We start from the raw sequence: 25703 nt of genomic DNA, 5'->3' as shown, positions 1-25703 counted from the left end.
CTTTCACCTTCCCTTGATGTTAACTTTCATGCTGTTTCTGAAACTGACATTAAGCCTCCTACATAATTTCACCCTTACTGGGTACTCACTCTGATCCTGACTCTCACAATGACCCTAAGAGTAACCTTGATTCTCAGCCTGATCCTGACTATCATCCTCACGCTGGCCATAATAGTACACTCACCCTCATCCTGATTCTGACCTCTAACTTCAGTCTGACACTAATGCTGACATTGTACCTGACCAGCTGCTGAGCTTACTCTGAAAATAAACCCTTCACTGACTGCAATGGTTATTTTGACACTGACACACACTTTGACCCTGACTTGTGACCCTGAAGCTCATTCTTACCATGACATTGACCCTCACTCTAAGCCTGTCCATTACGCTCTCTTTGACACAGAGCTTGGATCTGATCATGATCAGTGCCCTGACATTGACCACAGCGACACTGAGTCTGAATTCTACCATGATCCTTGCCCTAAAACTGGCTCTGACACCGTGACTCTACTCAGCCTTCACAGTGACCCTCACTATTACCATGACCTTGATCCTAACCTTAAACTTTACTATAACATTCATCCTGACTTTGCATTTGGCCTTCAGGTCTATTTCATGAACAGAGTCAGTGTGAGAGTAAAAATCAGAGTCAGGATAAGTGTGAGCATTCATTCAAGGACAGAGTCAGTGTGTCAGAATCAGAATCAGAGTCAGGGCAGGGTAGGGATAGGACTAACATTCAGATTCTGTACTGTGTGAGTGTGATCATTAGTGTCTAACTCAGGCTTAGTGTCAGAATCAGTTGAGGGTCAGAGTCATATTTACAGTAGTGTGAATGTATATGTCAGTTCTGTTGAGGGTCAGAGTCATAATGAGAGTTAGCATGAGGGTTATCAAAGAGCAAGATGAGGAACCCTGGCTGGTGTGGCTCAGCAGATTGAGTGCCAGCATGTGAACTGAAAGGTCACTGGCTCGATTTCCCATCAGAGTATATGTTGTGGCCCCAGTCACCAGTTTGGCATGTGTGAACAGCAATGGATCAATGTTTCTCTCCCTCTGTTTCTCCCTCCTGTCCCCTCTCTTTAAAAATAAATAAAATCCACTTTTTAAAGAGTAAAGCAAGGATTAGGGAAAGAGTGAGGTATAGGGTAACAGATCAGAAAAAGTATGAGAGTGAGGATGAAATTCAAGGTCACACTCAGTCAGCAGACTCATCGTAAAAGAGTGTTAGTGTCATAGTGATGGTGTTGCTCTGGTTTAGCTTAAGGGTTAGCAACATGGAAAAAGATCAGAGTGAAGATCAGGGACATGGATTAAGACAGGTAAAAGGTCAAACTAAAAGTGAGAGTTAGAGTCAAGCGCAGGGAAAGGGACATGGGAGGGTCATAATAAAGTTAAACCTGTGAATGGGTAAATAATAGAGTCTAGATGAAGGTGAAGGTCAGGTAAGTTTAGGATTATTTACTATCCTTAAACCAATCATCTGCCTTTTGGTTCTGTTGTTTACTATAACAGAATATATAATACTATTAAAATTTTTTGATGTAACTTTCAAAACTCATGTAACCAAGCATTAGAGAAATTAAAGACTGATTATATCAGGAATTTTTAAGCCAAGTTTAGTGAAGTCACTGAACTTTTATATAAAAATTGATGAATGCAAATTCATATACACTTTTCTTCTTTTTTAAAAAAAAGATTTTTATTTATCTACTTTTAGAGAGAGGGGAAAGGAGGGAGAAAAAGAGGGAAAGAACCATCCATGTGTGGTTGCCTCTCCTGTGCCACATGCTGGAGACCTGGCCTGCAACCCAAGCATGTGCCCTGATTGGGAATTAAACTGGTGACCCTTTGATTCACAGACCAGCACTAAATTCACTAAGCCACACCAGCCAGGTACACTTTTCTTTTAAAAGTGATTTTAAATTCATTTAATTGCCATGAAAGGGGTCTATAAATTCAAATCAGGTAAGGATAACTAAAATACATTATTTTAAAAACTATTGCCCAATTGTTCTAAGGAGGGTTTTTTTTTATCATATAATCCTAGAGTATACAGATATGAATCAGTGCACACATTAATAGTCTCATTGGTGTTTAGATTGCTATAGCAGCTGATTTTTATTAACCACTGGTACTGCTTAGCTAATAACATGTTACTACCTTATTGCACAGTCTCACTCTGTTGTCTATAGATTTTGTCCAGTCATACAAGATAGTCTGTTACATTTCTAGAATTCATTCATTCATTCTCATTTATTCATTCATTTAGTTAGTTTTGAACAATTTTGAGCACTGCTGAATACCGTATAAAATGTTCCATGAATTCAAATGAAGACAAGACCTACTACTAGAAAAGTAACCAGGGGCCATAACTCTGAAAATATATGCCAGTCTGAGACTTTCAGAATTTATTTGTAGAAATAAGAAAGTATTGAAGGATTTTTTAGCTGGGAAATGACACACTGAATTCCAAATTTTTATGGATCATTCTGGCAGTAGGATGAAAGAAGAATTTAAGGGAGAAAAGATCAAGGACAAAAGAATAAGTAAGAAATAAAGAATACCTGTTTTTGCCTAGTGGAGACTGGAATCTGAAACAGTGGACTGATTTTAGAAATACTTATAAAGTAAAATTCATAGTACATAAATCCATTTAGTCATAAATTGACATAAAGAAGACAAGAAGAAACAATTTTGGGAAAAAATAACTAAGATTATTGTTTAGGGATTTTGTTTTGTTTTGTTTCTGATTTTACAGTCAGTTTTGAAACTGAACAGCAGACATATCAAGATGCAGATTCTATGACTGGTAAAACAGTTTTGGATTAAAACTGAAGGTTGAAAATCGTTACTTATGTAGAAGCTAAATCATAAAAATGGATGAAATTATGAGGCCACTCAGAGTGAAAAGAGTAATAGGTTAAGATCTGAGCCTTGAACTCTATATATTCTTACAGTTTCAAGAGTGGACACATGAAGAGGATTCCTTAAAAGAGGCAGAGAACAAATGGTCAGAATAGTTTTGGGAGAAACCAGATGATATAATGTTATGAAGGCAAGGAAAAGAGTTTAAGAAGGGAAAGTTCATCAGTCTCAGGTGATGTAAAGATGTAGGATAAGAATAGAAAAAATATATGCTTTTTTAATGTGGCATTTAATTAATTGTTTATTGATCAATAAGACAACCTCCACAAATCTGCCTGCCTCATTCAACAGACTTGACCAATTACATTAAAAAGTAATTTGTTCATTTTAATGTAAAGAGTCAAAGTAGTATACATATTGATTTCTCAGATTGTTAACTCTGGTAGTTCAAAAGCCAAACATGAGTGTTATGAATTCATTCAATGAGAGATTGTATATGATAATACATCATTATTTTTCATGGATACATTTTCACTTGGCAATATGGAAAGAGGGAAGCCTTTTCACACCAACATAAGGCAGTCATTGGATGAAGGTTGTCATAGGGCATGGGCATAATCTTAGAGAAGGTAGCTGCTCTAGTTAATGAAAAGTCAGGGGGAGGGACTGGGCTGTGTGTCAGCAGGTACACCCCCTGCAGCAAGGAGGGGAGGGGAGGCAGCAGAGGAAAGAGTATCTCAGTCCTGAAGGGGGTGGTGCTCTGGGCAACACCATTATATATTCTACAGCCATTCTTGTAAAATAAACCCACAGGACCTTGCATATAGTATAGATTTAAGAAGTGCTAACTGATCTTTTAATGGGCTTTAATAAAAGACCTAAATACTTTACACGGCTATAAGACTGCATTGCTGAGCCTTTCCATAACTCTTCATCCTCAACTTGTACAAGCCCTCCCCCCTCCACCTGCATATATTGTTTCTTAAACTTGTCATCCTTCTAGCCTGCAAATGTAAAGTGCGCTTTACCTAGAATCCACTTCCATGCCCCCACACTTATAACTAGTTCTCCTTAGCACACAACTTATAATCAACTGTCACTCTCCAAGGAATTTTCCCTTAACCCTAAAAATGTGTTCTTTTTTCCTCTGCTTTATACTCCCATGGCATTATGTGATTTCTCTTTGTGGCATTTATTATAGGTGAAACTAGACTCATATTTGGTTGATTATTTGATTAGTAGCTCTTTTTAAAAAAGATTTTATTTATTTATTTTTAGAGAGGCAAGGGAGGGAGAAAGAAAGAGAGAAACATCAATGTGAGGTTGCTGGAGGCCGTGGCCTGCAATCCAGGCATGTACCCTGACTGGGAATTGAACCTGCGATACTTTGGTTCGCAGCCCGAATTCGATCCACTGAGCTATGCCAGCCAGGAGATTAATAGCTTTTACCTTCACTGGATTCAGAGTTTGATGAAAGCAGAAAACTTATTTGTTAATTGCCCACCATATTGTCACTGATATCCAATAATGTGGCAATAAATATTCTTTGAATAAATAAGTGAATGAATGATCCAGTATTGTTAAATGTTATGAAGTAAATGAGTATTTTCTATAAAACAATAATAATTTCTATAGAACAGTCAAACTGTAACCCTCAGAGTTCTATCTTCTGTATCCAAAGACTCAGGTTGTATTTGATTGACCTGCAATAAAAGAGAGAGAAAAAAGAGAAGGCCTGCCAGAGAGTATACTATATTTTTATGCAACTATAAAACTGATCTCAATTGTGGGCTACTTAATTACTAGGGAATATTCATTTCATTGCTTCTTTTCTTTGTTTCTATAATGAACCAGAAAAAGCCTGATGACTTGCACACCTAGCTGCAACCTGGATCATCCTGTTGGCAGTAAATTATCCTCTTGCTAATGAATTTTATTTCTACAGATGAAAATATGTTTCTGACTAGGATGACATATCTCCTTTTGCTCCAATTTACTGAAAAATGCTGAAATTAAACTATATTTCCTATTATAATTAAACTTTAGTATTATAATTTGCCCACCACATTAAAGCTTCCCACTCACCAAAGTTAATGAGCTAGAAATACATTGCTGCTTGGCCTGTGACAGGGATTCTTGAGGCTTTGGCTGCGGGTGCAGAGCACCAGCCTGCCTCATTCCAGGAGGGAAATATTTGTGAAGAACATGAGTTGGCTGCTCAGCATGGACTTTCCTGAAAAGTCTGATCCTCATGCTATAATATTCTAACATTTATTTTTTTTAACATGTGTGTCTCCTTCTAGACAGAAACCGGGGATCATGCTTTATTCATCAGCTCCTGTCCTAGTACCTGCCACTAATAAGCCCACACTAAATATCTGATCAATAAGTTCACAACTGAATGATACTACTTTCTCAAGGAAGATATATATTTTCTTTGTTCACCTATACTTTGAAAATAGCTTCTGCTCTTTTACCCTTAGACTATAGCTGTACTCAATAAATGTCTTCATAATCATTCAGTTGAGGGTAAAAGCTAGATGTAAATTAGTCTCTCTGAGAAATATTTTCATTTTGTTATTTGTGCATTATGAAGACCTCTAAACCAAGACATGTAACAATAAATTTTTTCTTACATATGCTTTGTGTAAAGAATTGAAGACTGCTTAACCTCTGATCTTTGGGAGTTATCAGAGGTAGAAATCTGTCTCCTCTGTCTTAATTCCTACTTATCTTGGGCAAATACCATTTTATCATTATCATGGCAATAGTATTTATTGAATATCCTCTAAGCTTCTCACTTTAATATGTAAGGGTTTCATTCTACTGACCAGCCCTTAAAGAGCTTTAATAAAGCTTATTCTTCTTAATGGGATGAGATAAGATTGCATTTGAACAGAATTGGCATAATCAGAAAGAAGGAGCCAAGAACAAATGTTCAGAGCAGAGCAGATATGATTAATAAATACCTTCAAAAATATTAAACTTTCCAAAGTCCTTGTTATTAACAAAAATTGAACCATTTATAATATTACTGAGGATCTATAAAACAAGTGTTTCTAAAAAGCTCAAAATAAAATAGATTTCCTACAGACAAAGTTGTTCAGTTTTATGAGTTGGCTCTCCAAATAAGTAATCAATATGAGTGAGGAAAAAAAATGCATAACCAGTATTCAAGCTTCTAGAGCTTTTTAAAGTATGTCTAGGCATCAGGCAAATGTTTGGTGAAACAATTGGTTGGCAATACAAATGTGGGACATTAGCTGGTTTATATATTTGGGGGATGATAGTTTCTAAATAGGAAAACTGGAGTTTTTTCCCTAAAACATTAGGAGATTAAAAAGACCCTTTGATGGTTGTTTTTGATTGTTACCCCTAATTGTCCTCAACCCTGTTTACTTTTTTTTCTAATATTGTTCCCCACTCCTTCTATTGCTTTAGTAAATGCTCTGAGCTGAACATTCACACTTAGACCTCCTTGCCTCATGGGAAATGCTACAGCGAGAGACTGGTGGAGCTGAAAATGTTCTTAATTAAAAAATATTTATCTCTGAGTTATAATTACCAAGAATGACGATGTGGGTCCTTCAGAGAGGTAGCATGGGTCAGGAATAAGACTGAGGGATTTAAAAGAAACACCAAATGCAGTAAAGTACAAGTTTATTAATTATAACATGGGTTGTAATAGCAAATGATTGGAAATAATCTAAATGTCCACTGATAGTAGACTGGCTGACAAATTATGATATATCCATATAAAGGAAGACTAGGTAGCCATTAAAAAAGTTTTTTAAGCTGATATTGAAAATTAGTAATTCTTTCTAAAATGCAAATTATAAAGGAGGGTTTGTATTTTCAAAAACTGAGATTATATATGTACATAGATATACATTTCCTCTTATGTGGGCTTATAATTCCTCTTTTAGGACATATTAGAAACTACTCATATTGCATGCTGATGTTTTGAATTTAAACAATGTGATCATAATTTTTTTCAAAATATAAGCAAGTACAGCTTCAAAACACAAGTTAAATTATAAATAGGATGTAGATACCCGTTTATTGTGGGTTTGGAGCTTGGTTCCCATTACTTGCAGGCTGTGCAAATCTGAACAATTTCTCTTAACTTGGTGGATCAGAATCCTTGTCTACAAAATGGGGTTAAAATAATGCCTACTCCCCATCCTGTAGGAAGGATTAAATGAGGTCATACATGGCAAACATTTTTTGACACATAATACCAGTCAGGAAATGACATCATTACTGTTATTATTAAGCTATAACACCTGGTTGGGCTCTTTGCCTAGTTTAAATAATCATTTCGCTCTCAAAAGTGGCCCAGTGTTCTGACTGGGGAGTGTAAAGAATTTTCCACTTCCTACCAGCCAAGAATTAGAAGAAAAATGGGAAATAAAGAAATAAACACTTGTGTTAAATTTCAAAGTCTATTTATTTGAAAGTGTTTTCTTGTGGTTTCTTAGTTACATACTAACTGAAATGAGATTTCTCACTCTATGAATTTGCAATCCTGAAGGCATCAAGTGACCTCCTACTTGCTAAATTATTTTCTCTGTTTTCTTTCTTTCCAGCCCCTATGGCTTCAAATTTTTATTCTCATTCTCTAAATTCTAGAAAGTCACCATGTTTAAACAAATCAGATATAAGTAGTATGGAATCCTCGCTCTGCTACATGAAGCTGTTTGATGCTTTAGAGTTTCAAGCTAACTAACCATCAAGTTTCCTATAGATAGTTACATACTCTGCTAATTTTTGAGGGGGGGATCAAATTAGGCTTTCAGCATCAAAAAGCCTGGCTTACATTAAATGTTCCATTTCCTTTCCATGAACCATTCTAATTTTCACTAAATCTGTAATTAGTTTTTTTTTTTTGTTCATTTTCTCTTTGGTTTTCTTCGCTGGTTCTTTATCATTCCTTACATGCTACTTGTTCTACAAATCTTAGCTAAATTCAGACATTCCCAGGGTTAACTGCTGGCTGGTCTATTCCAATAATAAACAGATGGAAAAGGTAGACCAACCAGGAGTTAACCTCATGATACTGTTGATTATATTTGTACATCCATTTACTCCATAGTACAATCAAAGCTTCTTGAAGATACATCATTGTGTTATCAAATTGTTTTCTTCAGGGCTGAGCATTCTACCTCTCAGATGGCAGCCATCCAGAAAGGATTTGTTGATTGAGCATTGTAAGCAGCTGAATCTGAAAACCACATTTTTATGGGAATTTGATATTTCTCTTCAAAATATACATAATACTGTTTCATTAACAAGAGAATGTCTGCCCTGAACATAGGATATTTATTTGTGATTCATATAAAAAGTTCATACAGGAATAATCATTAAACATTTTATGAAGATATCTTTATTGAATAGAATCTAATGGCATAATATGAGGTCTGTCTTAGGCAAAAGTAGAATTTTCAACTTTGTTTCAGTTATTTCTTGCTGCACAACAAACTGCCTATGTTGATTCAGATATTCCAGGATGCAGATATGAAGATGGGATGAGATGAGTAAGATATTTCTTGGGAGAAACATCTATGAAGGTTAAACAGAAAGAAAGTTAAGTAGAAGGAAGGAAGGAAGGTTGGGTAAAAGAAATTTTAGATCGTACACATTTCTGAGATGTTTCTGCCAGGCCAAGAAGGGATTCTTAAAGTAAAAATTAAAGTATTTCCATGCCTCACAGAATGGGTCTGGAATCTAGGAGCAGGTGGAGGAAACTGCAGCTTCAGCACTGACCAAGGGTGGATCCAGAAGGAAAGCAGCTGAGGCTCTAGTAATTAGGCTTTGCGAAGGTTTTCTTATGGGTTAGGCCAAAAGCAGGCATAGCATCACTTCAGCTGCAAAGCAAAACATGTCTCAATGCCCAACCCAATTACAAGGGGAGTATAGTTGACCTCCACACATAGATGGAGAAGAAATACTGAATTATGGCCATCTTTAACCTATTATTCTTGGCCCAGTAGCTGACTGCTCTTAAACTTATCTTGCTTTGAAAGGCCAAGCTTTCTGTTCCTCTAATCCCTTCACCTTTATGGTTCTGGATTACACTGCCCGAGAATGAGATTTACATGAGATTTGGGAAATGAAGGTGAAGTAGCAACCCTTATTCTCTGAGAATCTCTATTATTAAGTACAGTGACAATATAGATGCACTGGTGGTAAGAGATTTCAGCTACTCCTCATTCTCTTCCACTCCAGGTTCAGCTTCCACCCAACTACTGATCATGTTGACCAACAGCTATGTGACATTCACTGCAAGACCATGGGCTGAAAACCCAATAGTTTGAAGAGGCAATAGTTTCCCAAAGACTTTCCAGCAGCTCCCCCTTTACAGTTCCACCTCAGTGACTCCACTTGTTAGCTTCTCAGGTTGACTGGTAGGTATCTCTTCCTATCCTCTTACTCCCTAAGACCTGCCCTTTCCCAGTTCCTCCTCCAATTATGTAAGGTCTGAGTTATATAATAAATTCCTTATCACATAACTCCTAGGAGTTTGGTTTTCCTGATTAATCTCTGACAGATACACTCAGATAACTTTCTCCCTTACAAAACTTTTAAATTAAATATAACATGCAATATTTAGAACGGTATGAAAAAGAATTCCAGATCACTACCATTGATTTCATTTCTATTGTATCACAATTTCTGTTTTTAGAGAACATTAAATACTATGAAAAAAGGCATATAAACAAAAGTGTTTATTGACTACAATACTTCTGTAGAAATTTATGTGGTATACTGTGGAGAGAACCATAACATCAATTGAAGAAATGGTTTCTAACTGAGCAAAAGTCATTTGACTAACTTTGAAGACTATTTAGGTACAAACTACAGAATCTGTATGACTTAACACACAATGATTTGTTTTTGACCTCTCTCCATGTCCACCTTAAGTTACTTGAGAGATTTGCCTTGTAACGTGCCTTGGGGGTCCGGCCCACAGGGACTCCTTTATCTTGTAGTTGTGCTGTTTGGGACATACTGCCTTCTAGTGGGAGACACATGTGAGAAGTTGAGCTCCAAATGTCCTATGCTTTTTTTCAGAAGTGACACATGTCATTTATTATATAGCCTATCATCCAGAATTAGTTACATGGCTTGAGGCTGGTAAAAGTGAGGTAAAAGATGGACTTTTTGATGACGACCATTCATTCTGTTGCTGAGAATGAACAAACAGTAAATCCTGCAAGACACTAAAAATATATTAAAGCAAGTGCCATAAATAAAGAACAAAGTGAATTTTGGGAAGATTCAGATGAATGGAATGACTTGAATTAGTTGGTCAAGCCTTCTTCAAAATAAGGAACATTGAAGCTGGTTGCAAAGGGTATGTTAACGTAGATGAGTGGTAATAGATGTGTTAGACTCCCTGGTAAAAGAAGAAAGTTAGAGACTTATGTTTAATTGCTGACAATTGTGTTGTAAATTAAGAGCCCATAAGGAAAGAATCTCATTAGGGTAAAAAAAAAAAGAAAGAAAAAAGGTCATTAAATTTAATGACCTAATGGAGAATTAAGGTGCACTGTTTGATGAAAAGAGCATCAAAAGTATATATTAGGAAGTTGGCTCTGCAGGTTTAACTTTCCCTGTAGATTTTAGAGTGTATGTACTTTTCTAAAATATTTTTTAAAATTACTTTAGAGACTGTAGGTCAAGATGGAGGCATAGGTAAACACAGCTCACCTACTTGCACAACCACAGAAAAATTATAGCTAAAGTACAGAACAAATATCACTCAGAACAATTAGAAAATTGAGCTGTATGGAAGTCTGACAAGTAAGGAATTAAAGAAAACATGTTCATCCAAGCAGATAGAAGGGTCAGAGGGACAGAGATGCAGAGATGTGAAATTGGCTGGCCCCAAACCCATATGTGGTGGCTATAAAATGAAGGGATATATTGAGAATGAGGAAATGCAGCCCCACATCAGACCACCCAGCCCAAGGCTGAAGTGCCAAGAATATAAATCCCCATAACTTCTGGCTATAAAAACCAGTTGGAGTTGGGTCAACAGAAGAAACTATGGGATTCTCATGCATCTCCTTAGACTTACTCAGACTTACTCCCTCTGAGCTCTAGTACCCAGGCAGTACATTGAAGGGTGCTAGTTGTGTACAGGAGGAACTGAAGTGTCTGGCATCAGAACAAAAGCTGGGGGCAGCTTCTTCCCAGACAGAAGTGCAGACAGTGGCATTGTTCCTTTTCTGAGTCCTCCATCACACAGAGCTACAGTGCAGAGGGACCACATCTGAGTTACTATCAACCTGACTCACCCTGATAATTACCTAAGGCTCTGCCCCATCCAACCCATACTGGTAACAGTGGCTTTTCCATAGGAATGGCTGGGTGAGGTCCAGGTTTAAGACCTTCTTAAATATGCTCAAACAAGCAACAGCTGAGCTCAGTCCTCCCCCCTGGTGCCCCCATTGTACCTCACTGAGTGGTGCCAGCCTGCCATTAGCAGCAGCCATCAGCAGATCGCTTTATAGCTTACACCAAGGGGCCCCATACAGAACATAGTTGGAGGCTAACCTTGGCCTGCACCACCTGGAAAACTCTAGAGCCTGTGTAACCACAGACAGTTATAGACCATGTCGGGGCATCACCACCCAACCACCTTCACAAACCTCAAAGGAAGGTGGTTGCTGGGCAGGAGTCACAACCAGTGCTACTAGCTGACTGGACTGGGTAAATCCCTCCCATTGACCTGCTGACAGCAATCAGGACTCAACTACGAGAGGAGGGAGTAAGCCTACACAGAGGGAACACCTCAAGTACCCAGTTTGGGGGATAGAAGAAACTGTATCACTAGATCTCCCAGAACACCTACTATATTAAGCCACACTGCCAAGACACAGAGTCATAACAGCTCTACCTAATACTTAGAAACAAGCACAGGGAGGCTGCCAAAATGAGGACACTCAGAGATATGGCTCAAATGAAAGAACAGAAAAGAACTCCATAAAAAAATATAAACAACATGGAGATAAGCAATCTGTCAGATGCAGAGTGCAAAACACTGGCTATAAGGTTGCTCAAGGAACTCAGTGGGTACCTTGACAGAATAAAAATGATCTAACCAGAAATAAAGAAGACATGAATTGAAATAAAGAACAATTTACAAGAAATCAACAGCAGAGTGGATAAAGCCTAACATCAAATCAATGATTTGGAACATAAGGAAGAAAAAGTTATCCAATTACTACAGCAAGAAAAAAAAAAAATCCAAAAAATTGAGGATAATGTAAGCAGCCTCTGGGACAACTTCAAGCATTTCAACATTTGCATCATAGGCATGCCAGAAGGAAAAGAGAAAGTACAAGAAATTAGAAATCTATCTGAAAAATAATAAAAGAAAACTTTCCTAATTTCATAAAGAAAGTGGGCATAAAATTACAGGAAGCACAGAGAGTCCCAAACAAGATGGATATAAAGAGGATCTCACCAAGACACATCATAATTAAAATGTCAAAGATTAAAGATAAAGAAAGAATTTTAAAAGCAGCAAGAGAAAAACAGATAATTACCTACAAAGGAGTTCCATAAAACTATCAGCTGATTTCTCAACATAAACTTTGCAGGTTAAAAAGGATTGGCAAGAAGTATTCAAAGTGATGAAAAGAAAGGACCTAGATTATTCTACCCAGCAAAACTATCATTTAGAATAGAAAGGCAGATAAAGTGCTTCCCTGGCAAGGTAAAGCTAAAGGAGTTCATCAACACCAAACTATGATTATATGAAATGTTAAAGGGACTTATTTAAGAAAAAGAAGATCAAAATTATGAACAATAAAATGGCAAAAACCACAAGTCTATCAACAATTGAATCTAAAAAAGAAACTAAGCAAACAAGCAGAACAGAAACAGAATCATAAATATCAAGATCATTTGGAGGATTATCAGTTGGGAGAATAAAGGGAGTATGGGGAAAATATTAAGAGATTAAGAAGCACAAATTGGTAGTTACAGAATAGGCAAGGGGATGTTAAGAGAATATAGGATATGAAGTTGTTAAAGAATTTATATGACTTACGGATATGAACAAAGAAGTGAGGATTGCTGGAGGGAGTTGGGGTGCTTAATGGAAGGGAGCAAAGAGGGAAAAATTGGGACAACTGTAATAGCATAATCAATAAAAAACTTAAAAAAATAAATATAATACCAAGTTGCCCATCATAAAAGCAAAACTCTTTGAAGTTGCAGCTATTCTATAATTCATCTCTATGTCTTAATATAAAGATGTGTTTCTCCCTTTACCTTTGAATAAAACCACAGAAAATCAAACAACAACAAGAAAAAGAGTTTAGTCTAACAGCCATATGATGACTAGATTAGAAAAGATGTTGAAGTCATAGGTGTTAATATGTCCTTACTGGATTTTAAAATTTTATATCTGGTATGAAAACAAGACTGTTTCTTCTTGAAACAAACTGTGAAGTTGTCTATTGGGTTTTATAGTCAATGTTCCTAGGCAAATACCTCTTCACACAAAAGTCATGTTGATGCAGCCGGTCTCAGTTTTCAGTCCCAAAAGTGGAGCTATGTTGATGCAGATTGTTTCAGATCTCATAAGACAAGCTTGTAAAGAGAAATATAAGATTTAGCTGTGAATTAACTACAGAGGTATTGCATAAGGAATCTAAATTGACTTCAAAACAGAGACAACCTAAACTTGGGAGAAAATGCCTTATTGTAAGGCTGTATGATCCCTATTGCTAATATAAATGACCTAGGAAAATGATATGGCATAGTGGTTACAGAATAGAAAATTGAAAATTTAATATTCAGTGTCAAATAATTGGCAGTTGAAATTCCATGAGTGAATAAACATAGAAAGAAAAAGAATAAGAGTGAAAACAGTGGAAGAATATAGAAGGTTTGGAAATCAGCTCAGGGATGATAGTAGCTAATAATCAATAAAGAAACATAAACTAATGCCAGAAAGAGAGAGAAGATAAGGATGAAATTACTATTAAGGAAACTATGCATGATAAGTAAGTTTACAGTATAAAATTAAAGAGTTTAATGCACAACTATAATTTAGAACAAATAGTTTAACTTCATAATTAAAACTGAAATCAAGAAAGTTGTGAGTTAGGTAACATCTTACAACTAGTTTCCTGCCAAGCTATAGGATTTAAAATAGGTCCTCCTAATTCTTGGTTGGCTTCCATAATCTGTGGGCTAGTCACTGGCCTTTCATACAAATGAGACATCAACACATATAAACATTTAGAAAAGTGGGACAGCTTTGCCCTTGAGGAAAGTAGCTCATGACTATCAACCTAACACTTGCAATTAAATTATGACAAAACATATCTGATAGTGTATCCATGAAGCGTGGAATTGCTGAGGAGAGGGAGAGGCAGCAAAGACCATCTATTTGCTTAGAGAGTGTTGGGGTGGAAATTAAGAGACATTTGTACTTAGGACATCTGAGCTGAATTGAGCCTTAAACTTTTAAAAAATAATTACTATTTGTACTTCATATTTTTAGAACTTTCCAGTTTTATTTCTTCCAGGTTTTCTTGCAGCCTAGCCTGTCACAAATTCAACTTTAAAAAGGTCAAAACTATTAAAAAGCCAAAGTGTTTGAGATATTTCCCTGTTCATTCTTTAAACATTCTGCCTTAATTTTGATGATAAATTGGAAACCAGCTTCAACTTTAAATACCCAGCTCTAGTTGAAGGCAACTATCTGTGTAACTGTGGCTAGTTGCCTGTCAGACCTCCTCTATCAGGTCATGTCATTCCTCATTTGGGGAGACTTCAGAGCTGATTTAAACAATAGTACCCAGTCTACCAGTGGAAGGGAGAACAGCAGGGCTTTTAGCTTTGCTGTCAGTAAAGCAAGTAGAAAGCAGTCCTTTTTTTAAAAAAAAAAAGATTTTATTTATTTATTTTTAGAGAGGGAAGGGAGGGAGAAAGAGAGAAAGAAAAACATCAATGTGTGGTTGCTGGGGGCCATGGCCTGCAACCTAGGCATGTGCCCTGACTGGAAATCGAACCTGTGATGCCTGGTTCTCAGCCCACACTCAATCCACTGAGCTACGCCAGCCAGGGCGGAAGCAGTCCTTTTAACAATTCTTCTATTAGTGTTAAAAATTCCTTTGAACTCAAGTGCCTGATTCTTATTGTAATTAGAAAGATTCACCTTCTCTTGCCCTAAAATCCATTTTACTAGCATGTGGGTACATGCTCAACAGGTAGTTGTAACAACAGGTTGGTATAATAACACATAGGTATACATCCAACAAGCTTGCTGTTCTCTGTGGTTAACACTATAATTCTGGTTCTCAAGCAGAAAAATCCCAAACCCTCTATTTCCTAGCTCCTGTCCTTAAATAACCGTTTTGGGATTCGCTTTGTTCAGTCTTAAAGTTGAGTTAATAATAGATGTTGCCATGTGATGTTACATTGAAGATTGCATCAGACAACGCTTACGAAGTCCTTAACATACTGTCTTAGATTACTTAGTAACTCGATCAAAGGTTCAAAGCTAATAAATGATGCAGTTGGACTTAAACTTGGTTCTATATCTTTCCTTCATCATAAATAGCACATCTATAAAAATATGTAGTTATCATCACTATTATTATTGTTTTCAGGAAAATCTGCTAGTTCCTGTGGACAAAAGTTATTAGACCCTTTTACTCTGTTTTCTAGTGCCTTAGAAAGGGAACACTCATAAATGACAAATGCTATTCACCACCCTATAGTACATGCCAAATGGGCAGCAAATATTAGGAACTTGGTGAAAAAGATGAAGGAATTAAGAAAAAAAAGCCCTAGTAGACACATACAACAGTATGGTGATCACCAGAAGGAAGAGTGGATGTGTAGAGAGGTAGAAGGAAGATAAAAGGAGGATAAATGGTGATGGAAGGAAACTTGGCATTGGGTGGTAAAAACACAGTATATGGATGATGTCATATGGAACTGTATACTTGAAGCCTATATAATTTTATTAATCAACAGCTCCCCAATAAATTCAATAAAAATTAAAAAATTCTATTAAAAGACATTACTTAAGGCTGATGAGAACAGGCAAACATCATGAAGAAGGGACTTGAGCTAGACTTTGAGGGACAGTAAGTGTGGATAGAAACAATGAAAAAGAAAGACTATTCCAAACAGGAATAAAATGAAGAAAGTCAGAGGCTGATATGGAAGGTGGATAATCAGATTTACAGAGTAATAATAAAAAACACATTGGGAGAGAGAAGCAGTGATGAATAGTGGAGTACCTTGGATGCCAAGCTACAGATTGGACTCTCCATGGACGATAGTAAATTAATTCATCAAAGGCTCAGGATGTCTGTTTATATATTTTATCTTCTGTTCAAATTTGCTTAAAAATATCATCCAAAATTATTCCATGTTTTCCAGAAACATTGCCCAAAATCTCATCAAGTAGAGAATCTGTGTTTTTCAGTTTAGCAGAATCTATCTCTTCACATTTTTTACAATCAGAGCAGAGATCAAAATGAAGATTTGAAACTCTTGAAAACATTAAAATAAACAACAACAAAGTGTATTAACAAAAAGATTCCTGAAAAAAATTTCATTAGAGAAACAAAACCTGATTAATAGAATTAGACTATTATTATATCTAATGTTATTTTTAATATTATTATGAAGATAAGGCTACATCAAATCCAAAGTCTGGAAATATGCTACTGTTTCATAGCTACAGAGATGCTATCTTATTGATGTTGAAATTCTGTAGTCTGTGGGAAGGAGTCGTGGGCTTTCCTTTCTTAGTTTTCTATGAAGTTCGTCTTTGTTGACATGGTAGGTGATTCATAAAACTAATCATAGGCATTCACATTTTCAAACAAAATCAAATACTACTTCTAAGCCTACACACTCATACCCTGTGTACCATGTTCTATCATTCTTGTCTAGTGTTCTCAACTTTACAAATAGGACAATCATCCAGGATTTTAAAACAGTCTGGTAAGCGTTTATAGAAACATAATCTAGTTTAGTAGTTAAAGATTACCAACATTTCTATGTATAAATCTCTATTTTTAGGCGGTTATCAGTCATGTAAAAACACTCTTATAGTTCAGAGTTTGGTCACAGCCACACATCTTTTCATGTCTGTTTAAAGCAAGCTGTTGTGACTACTTTGTTTTAGAAAAGCTGGGTTAAAATGAAATTGGCAGTTTTATACTTACTCGCTCACAGCCATAAAAATGGCTCCATTATGTGAGTAACACTGTTTCAGGTCATTACACTTGTATGTGGAGGGAGATATATTTAGCAGCATAACAAGAATCTGACGTTTTAAATGTAGTTAAATTCTGAAAAGTAACAGGTTGGTGATTGACTACTAAATATACATATAATAGCGAGAGTTTAAACAAAGGTTATTTCTTTTTAGATGTAGAGAATATATTTTTATAAACTCAGACTCAGACCCTCTTTCAGAATTCACCATAGCTATCCATGCTTGGGTACAGCTTTTAATATCATTTGAGTCTCAGAGAGCAAACATTTTTTTTGTTGTTAAAGAAATGACACTATCGAAAATGTTATAACAAAAGTAGTTTATCAATAAATTACAGATATTTGGTCATTTTAATTTTATCAGTAAGAATTACTGATATCAATTATTTACATTTTCCAGCTTAACAGCTTTTAAGTCACTTTGTAAGAACATTATGGAACTTTATACTCATGGTAATAAGGGAGGGGGGAGAAGTGTTATCTCTATTTTACAGCAAGTAACAATAAAAGCTTAAAATTTGTACTTTCTTCAGTTTAGTTATCCTCACCTCCCCCAGTAGTCTTTATTGTGAAATCAGGTTGCATTTTCTGCAACCTATATATTCATTTGGTTATCTAGCATCAGTAGTTAGCTCTCCCTATTTTACCCACAGACCCCAGATTAGTTGGAGAATGAGGTTGTGATCTCTGAGTAACCATAGCACTATCATCTTGAAGCCTAAAGTGGGAGGTACCCTGTTTATTCAGTTTCCTCTGACTTCTAATTTGTTTAAACTTACTTTGTGGATAAATATCTAATTTCAAATACCTTCTACATTTTCCCTTTCTTATCACATTTCTAAATTACCTGATAATACTGTGAACACAAAAACATTCGTCATTTTGAGGTTGTGGGTTTTGGGTTTTTGTGTGTGTTAATAATACTGCCGCAGTGGTTGTTATAGTAACCAGTTCTCTTCAACAGGGGAAGGAGTATGGGCATTTGACAATACTCAAGATTTAATAGAAGAGAATGTTCCTAGATTTCATATTTCATTAGTAGCTGATTCCAGGGCGTTTGCTATCTGTTAAAGTCTCTATTTTTAAGTAAAGGACAAAATAGATGCAGGTGCTATCTACCAGTTTCTGTGAATTAACCTGGATGAATAGTCTCCACCAGGCACTTTAATTTGTTTATATAGTTAGTCATGTAATGGATATCCAGATATGTCAGAAAAAAAGTGTCTGAGTTACCTAGAAAAATGAGCAAATTTCATAAAGCTACAAGGTAGAGTTGTATCACAAGGCACTCACAGGAGGCAATTTGCAAAGAACTGGATTCTCAGTGAGCACTTCCCTCTTTTGCTTTTTTTTATTTAGTCTATTTATTTGTTTATTCTTTATTGAAAAAGTATCATCTGTTGGGTTGAAACAAATACTTCTTTATTCTCTTTTCATTTCCATTTATCTCCCAAAAGTAGTGCCATTAATAAATCTATTTCTGTGCAATTATGAGAATATCATCATGCATGCTCATGTCCTGCTAAATTAAATGCCCACATACATATATGAGATTTAAAAATACTTACATTTTATCATAGGGCATTGGAGTTACTTTTATTCATTTAATATTCTACAGAAGTCTTTTCATGTTAATACATGAAGATATGTTTTATTGAAGTAAAAGAGTACACAGTCGGTTTTGCCATGATTTATGTATGTAGTGCCTGTTATGGAAGTTAGGTGCTTTCCAACTTAGTGTCTGAATTGAGCAGTGATGTGATGAGGGTTCTCATCTGCAGAGCAAGTAGAGAAATTGCTGCATTATGGAATAGGAACATCTGATGTTTTATAAGCATTGCTAAACTGCCATCCAAAATGATGTTACAATTCACAGTTCTATTAATAGTATATAAATGTGTTGATTTCTTGACATCATCATTAATAACAGATATTATTTCTCTTTCAAAAATATGTTGCCAGCTTGACAGGCAAAATATGGTATTACATGGATGTCTTTATCTGGGGGAAAATTGGGGAGTTAAAACTTCTTTATAAATATTTATGCTAACCCTTGAACATGTTTACCACATATGTTATTTTACTATTTTATTATATAAAATTCAATATACTGTAAATTTGTGTATTTAATTAATATATTAATATATAGTACAAGTATATTCCATATACAGTGTATTATATACAGTTCCATAAATATATGGATTCAGATTTTCCCCCCAGTCTGTGACTTTTCTTACAACTTTTGCAGAGTACCCTTTATTACACAAAAGTTTTACATTTTTGTGCTGTCAAATAGGTCTGATCTTTACTTGGTAGCTTCTCTATTTTTACATATTTTATTCCCAGTGTTTGTATCATTTTAAACCTTACATCTTTAATGTGACATGAGTACATTTCCATGTATCATATGACAAATGCATATAAAAGGAATGGAGAACAAAGGAATAGAAAGCAGATGGTATAAACAGAAATCAAATGTCTAGATGCTGGAATTACAAACTTACCAATATTTACATTGAATATAAATAAACTAAACACATCAAGTCAAAGAAAAGTTCAAACTAGATTTTTAAAAAGCAAAAAAGAATTAAAAAAATAATAAACCCCAGACTTCATTTTTTTTTCTGCGAAAAAACTACATTTTAAACACAGACACAAACAGGTTGAAAACAAGAGGATGCAAAGGATTAAGAAAACTGATGTAGCCCTGGCTGGTGTAGCTCAGTGGATTGAGCACAGGCTGCTAACCAAAGTGTCGCAGGTTCGATTCCCAGTCAGGGCACATGCCTGGGTTGCAGGCCATGACCTCCGGCAACCGCACATTGATGTTTCCCTCTCTCTCTCTTTCTCCCTCCCTTCCCTCTCTAAAAATAAATAAATACAATCTTTAAAAAAAAGAAAATATTAAGATGTTAAAAAAAAGAAAACCGATGTAATTTTATTAATATCAGAAAAAGGACCTCTCAAGAAGCATACCTGGAAAAGGATTTTTTTCATAATGAAAAAAATGTAAATTAATCTGTAAACTATAAATATTAAATGTGCATGGCACTGAGAACAAAAATATTCCTGTTTATGAAACTAAAATAGAACAAGAGTAATATATTTATAAATCCACACTAATGTCAAAGACTTGATTCCATTTTCAGAGAAGTTTGACAAAAAAAGATACATATATATGATTTGAGCACTACTTTGAATTAACTTCCTATCAACCAACTTGATTTATTTGACATTTGCAGATACCTACACCCAATATGCAGCCCATACATATAGGTCATTCAAAAAGATAGATCAAATCCTAGATTAGAGTGGAAATAAGTTAGAAATCAATAATAAGAAGATACTTAGAAATTTATAAACATGGTTATTTAAAAATGCACTCCCAAGTAATTGACAGGCCATAAAAAGTCATAAGGTAAATGAGAAAATATTTTGCAATAAGTGCATTGAAAACATATAAAAATATGTGGGATTTAGTTGAAGCAATACTTAAATGAAGTGTGAATTTTGAATTCTTAAAGGAAACAAGACTTAAAATTAATGTCTTGTGCTTTAAGCATATGAAAAAGAATAAATTAAACTAAAATTGATGAAGAAACAAAATAACAAAAATAAGAGCATAAATAAACGCAACAAAAAATACTAGACAGTCAACAAACAAATAATTTCATTCTTTGAAAAGATAACCAAAATTGATAAATATTTAAGGAGATTTATCAAGAGAAAGTAGGAAATACACAATTAAGCAACATAAGTAACTAATGTGAAGACATTTTAGTTCAATCCATTCAATAACTTAAATTTCCTTAAAGGACAGAAATTATAAGAAGTTACTAAAAAATATAACTAAATAGTCCTGTATATGTTTTAAAATTATATTGTTAATTAAGCTACTTACAAAGAAAGTTCCAAATACAATGTGGCATCACTGGTGAACTTTTAAAAATATTTAAGGAAGAAATAATACTTTCCTATGCAAACTCAGAAATGGAAAACAAAGGAATACTTTCTGGTTAATGGTAAGAAGCCACTATAAACCTGGTACCAAATCCAATCTAAGGCAATAAAGAAGGAAAAACAAAAAAAGGAAATTTAACATTTTCTGAAGATTTGAATATGATAGAGAGAAAACAATTGTATTTTTACTTATCAGAAATAAATGGCAATTAGAAAATGAACTAAAATCTACTTAAAATAGCACCTAAAGCTTCAAGATTAATGTAATGCAACTGTGCAAAATCAATACACTAGAAATTATGAAATATTTAAAATACATCTAGCTTATAGACCTATCAATTCCATTCTAGGTATTTATCATAGAACTATGTATCTGGAGAAAGTCTTATGTTAAAATGTTTGCAGTAGTGTTATTACTATATCCATATAATAGAAAAATATGAAAAAACAGATTTCTATCAATGGATAAACAAAAGACTATTATACAGTGGAATGCCATGCAGCAATGTGATAAATGAATGATTCATGCAATAAAAAGGAATGAAATCCTGACATATTAAAAACATAGCTGAATTTTAGAAGTATGTTAACTGAAAGAAAATGTATAATCTAGTCATAAGAAATTCTTCACTCTGTAAAGCTAAATTCTAATGTTAGAGATCAGATTGGTTGTTGCTTCTGTTGGGAGGGGTGTGATGGTGACTAAAAAAATGGACATTAAGGCATGAGAAAACTTTCTGGGGTGATGGAAATCTTTTATATTTTGATCTGAACATATCACTGGATATAAATGCCTCAATTAAATATATTTTTCATCAAAAGGCATTGTCAAAAATGTACATGAACATGCTACATCAGGGGAAAAATTATTTTCATTAATATATATGTGACAAGTAATTTTTATCCAAAATATATAATGAACACATTCAAATCAATTTTCAAAATAAAGTGAACTGCATTAAAAAATGAGCAAAAGAACTGGATACTTGACAAAAGAAGATATAAGTATGACCAGTTACAACCAGAAAAATTCCTCCATTTCATTAGTGATCAGGGAATGCAAATTAAACTCACAATGGGGTACCATTATACACTCATTAGAACAGCTAAATCTAGAAGTACTGAAAACATCAACATTTGTTGAACATGTGGTATAACTGACCTCTTTACATTGTCGATGGGATTAGAAAATAATACAGCTACTCTGAAAAACTCTTTGACACTTTCTGATAAAGTTAAACTTGCATATATCTTATATCTAGAAATTCTTCTTGGATATTTACCTAAGACAGACGAATGCCCACAAAGAGACTTGAACAAAACTAGTTATAGTGGCTTTATTCATAATGATCCCAAACTCAGAGCAGCCCATATGTCATCAACAGGGGAGTGTAATAACAAAGCATTATATTGTTATATGATAAAATACTAATCAGAAATTTAAAAAAGAATGCACAACTGAAAGAAAATCAACACAGATAAACCTCAAAAGTATAATGTTGCCTTGAGTAAAAGACCAACACAAAAGAGAACTTATGCATGATTCTATTTATATGAAGATAAAAAGCAAGGAAATAGAAGTCAGAATATTAGTTGCCTATGAGTGGCAGTGTTTGAATGGGGCATGAAGAAATTTTTGGGGTGACGAAAATGTTCTGTATCACATTGGGTTGGTAGTTATGAGTGATTACATCTATCAGAAGTCATTAAAAGCCTTACTTAAGATCTGTGCTTTTCACTCTATGTAAATTTTACCTGCATCAAAAATATATGTAAAAATGTATTGCTATTTTACTTGTTATGTTACTTAATATTTTGGACAAAATTTATTGCTGAAAATTAAGTGATTTATCAAGCTTATAGAATATTATCCTAACCAATTTTTTACAGCATATTAATTAAAAGATGAGTGATGAGCAGGACTGATTATTCTTTTGTGACTATTAAAAGTACTGAAGTGAGAACTCTGCCTCTTGAAATAGATAACAAACAAATGTAATCCTTGTTCTCGTGGAAACAAATGCTGGAGCCATTGCGTTCTTCTGTAAATTGTCACAGGGTGGGATTGGGGTTCTGGAGTAACATTAGTGGCAGTAAGTGATATGACCCTTATTTAGTTAGGAATACCCTTTTGAGGCCCCGGCTGGCGTAGCTCAGTGGATTGAGTGAGGGCTGCAAACCAAAGCATCGCAGGTTTGATTCCCAGTCAGGGCACATACTTAGGTTGCAGGCCATGGCCCCCAGCAACCCCACATTGATGTTTCTCTCTCTCCCTTTTTCTCCCTCCCTTCCCTCTCTAAAAATAAATAAATAAAATCTTTTTTTAAAATCTAAAAAAAAAGAAATACCCTTCTGTAGTTAACTGTTCTCTTCTTCTGTCATCCTTCTCTGAACATAATGTATTTTTTCATGTCCGTGTATTTCAGAGTTTTCAGATCCATTTCTTAACACCAATAATTCTACCCATTAACATTCAGTCTCATTTGCTATGGATTTTGGACTTTGTAGGGGATTAGGAGGAGCAAGGACTTGAAGTTGTTGTTTTTTTTTTTTTTAAGATTTTATTTATTTATTTTTAGGCAGGGAAGGGGGAGAGAGAGAGATAGAGAGAGAGACAAGAGAGAGAGAGGGAAGAGAAACATCAATGTGCGGTTGCTGGGCGTTATGGCTTGCAACCCAGGAATGTACCCTAGCTGGGAATCGAACCTGGGACACTTTGGTTCCCAGCCCATGCTCAATCCACTGAGCTATGCCACCCAGGGCAGGACTTGAAGTTAATAAATGTTTTCCAATCTTAGCTAACCCAGTTGTTAATTCTGGGATCTTAGGTAAATGAATGAGCATCCTAGCATTAAAAGACCTTGTTGTTTTAATGTGCAATTATATATTATATATGTAAATTACCTTAGTTTTGGTGGGGGCACAATAAATATTGGTTACCTTTTATTCTGTTTATATGAATATGTATAAGGTACCAAACTATCATCTTCCTTCCCTTCTCTTTCCTTTCTTTCTTTTTCTTTCTTTCTTTCTTTCTTTCTTTCTTTCTTTCTTTCTTTCTTTCTTTCTTTCTTTCTTTCTTTCTTTCTTTTTCTTTCTTCTCTCATTCACTAAAATGCCAATATTCACACCTATTCAGAACTGTGAAAAGTATAGTAGTGATATGGAGTATTATAGAAAAATTAAGAAACAGTTCAGTTTTCTGCTGACTTGCCTGCTGCCCAGGCGGCAGCACTGTGGACACAGAGGCAGATGATCAACTTTGGGCCGTCCCTGCTAAGCTTCTAGGCTCAGTATTGTTAGAGATACCAAATGAATTATTAGGCTACAAAGGCATTAGGGTTCTTAAAATGAGCCATAGGTCATTAGATTTCACTAACATTTGTAACAGTTTCAGAAAACTACTTAGCTGGCTACGAGATGATAGGAACTTGGTTAGCTAAAGCTGCAGAAGGTGCCAAGATGTTTGAGACCGTGGGGCTATGGGATTCTGAATATCCTCCACCCTAAACTTGGTAGTTATACAAAAATGCTAGACCCTCAGTTTGGACACTTCCCTGGTGCATTATTGCACCAATGAGACTGTGTGTGGTGTGGACTTTGACTTAATTCCTGACTTCAAGAGCAATGCTGGTTTGTGACGTCTTCCATATGTGGTGTCATTTTTTTGCTGATGTGCAGAAAAACACTGGCTCTGTGGGAGTCACTGTGGTGATCATCCATGATGACATGGTGGGGTTCTCCCTTGGACCGTGCCCCTCGGCTCTGGAGTACTGAGTGCAGAACAGAAACAACTCCTTGAGCCACACACCCCGTTGCTTCAGCATCTACATCATGGGCATGGTCCTGGAGTGGATTGACAATGGGTGGTGCAGCAGCCATCAAATCTCAAATGATTTAAGGGATCATTGATAATCCTGAAGGACTCTGTTTGTCCAGTGGAGCCCCAGAAAAGAAGCAAGATGAATATTCCATTCCTCATGGCAACACCAAAGGAGACAATGCTTTAGAAAAATATTTCTCGATGAAGACTTTGAGCTCAATATGATCTTGAAAGGGCATAGGTCTGTGGAAGGCATCCAGATGTCTGTGTATAATCCTGTCACACTGAGGGTGCTCAGGAACTGGCAGCCTTCATGAAGAATTTTTGGAGATGCATCAGCTGTGAATATATTCTAACCAATATATACTCTCCCTTTGAACAATATCCAAAATTTAAAGTAACTTAACAATAGTTTGAAAAACTTAGTATTTTTTCTCAAAGGAACATGCTTATTACAGATTCTCCTCCTTTTTCTCCTCTTCCTCCTCCTCCTCTTTCTCTTCCTCTTCCTCATCTCCTTGTCCTCCTTCTTTTCCCAAAACAGCAAAATATCCACAGGTCTGTAAAACTGATTGATCTTAACAGACATCTTAAATTTGACTTGAAATGGAACAATTTTTAGAAATTTTCCTTTAGCTTTCCTTGTGATTCCAGCTTATGTTGTCTTTGCTACTAATTTTTCTAGTTAGATCTTAGTATTCAAACCTACCTGTGGACTTAATCATGCAAACTTAATGTTTCTGTAGACACACACAAACATGCAGCATGGAGGGTGGAAAGGGTCCTC

The 25703-nt window shown here is 35.3% G+C and overlaps 1 pseudogene; it reads left to right on the top strand.

Moving 5' to 3' along the window:
• Positions 1-288: 288 nt before the first annotated feature.
• On the top strand, positions 289-25261 carry LOC114494853 (annotated as a pseudogene).
• The last annotated feature ends 442 nt before the right edge of the window (positions 25262-25703 follow it).

The sequence above is a fragment of the Phyllostomus discolor genome, chromosome 4 (genome assembly GCF_004126475.2).
Source record: "Phyllostomus discolor isolate MPI-MPIP mPhyDis1 chromosome 4, mPhyDis1.pri.v3, whole genome shotgun sequence".
Lineage (NCBI taxonomy): Eukaryota > Metazoa > Chordata > Mammalia > Chiroptera > Phyllostomidae > Phyllostomus > Phyllostomus discolor.
Note: the sequence above shows the minus strand (reverse complement) of the source record. Positions and strands in the feature narration are given on the sequence as shown.